This window comes from Cebus imitator, unplaced genomic scaffold (assembly GCF_001604975.1).
Source record: "Cebus imitator isolate Cc_AM_T3 unplaced genomic scaffold, Cebus_imitator-1.0 Scaffold51, whole genome shotgun sequence".
NCBI lineage: Eukaryota > Metazoa > Chordata > Mammalia > Primates > Cebidae > Cebus > Cebus imitator.
The window spans coordinates 447983-448894 of record NW_016107366.1 but is presented as its reverse complement, the minus strand read 5'-3'; positions in this window follow the sequence as shown (position 1 = coordinate 448894).

Genomic DNA, 912 nt, shown 5'->3' with positions numbered 1-912 from the left:
AGGCATGAGCCACCATGCCTGACCTGACTGCATATTTTCAGAAAGCATGTCTTCAAGCTCACTAATTCTTTCTTCTGCTTGATCAATTCTGCTATGAAAACACACTGATACAGTCTTCAGTATGTCACTTGAATTTCTCAGCTCCAGAATTTCTTTTTTTATTTTTAATTTTTTTTTTATTTTCTATTTTATTTCTTTAAGTTTTTATTTATTTATTTATTTATTTATTTTAATTGCATTTTAGGTTTTGGGGTACATGTGAAGAACATGCAAAGTTGTTGCATAGGTACACACATGGCAGTGTGATTTGCCGCCTTCCTCCCCTTCACCTATATCTGGCATTTCTCCCCATGCTATCTCTCCCTACCTCCCCACCCCCTGTCCCTCATCCATTTCCCCCCAACAGACCCCAGTATGTAGTGCTCCCCTCCCTGTGTCCGTGTGTTCTCATTGTTCAACACCCGCCTATGAGTGAGTACCTGCAGTGTTTGATTTTCTGCTCTTGTGTCAGTTTGCTGAGAATAATGCTTTCCAAGTTCATCCATGTCCTGACAAAGGACAGGAATTCATCATTTTTGATGGCTGCATAATATTCCATGGTGTATATGTACCACATTTTCCCTGTGCAGTCTATCATCGATGGGCATTTGGGTTGGTTCCAAGTCTTTGCTATAGTAAACAGTGCTGCAATGAACGTTCGTGTGCATGTGTCCTTATAGTAGAACGATTTATAATCCTTTGGATATATACCCAGTATTGGGATTGCTGGGTCAAATGGAATTTCTATTTCTAGGTCCTTAAGGAATCACCACACTGTCTTCCACAATGGTTGAACTAATTTACACTCCCACCAGCAGTGTAAAAGTGTTCCTATTTCTCCACATCCTCTCCAATATCTGTTGTCTCCAGATT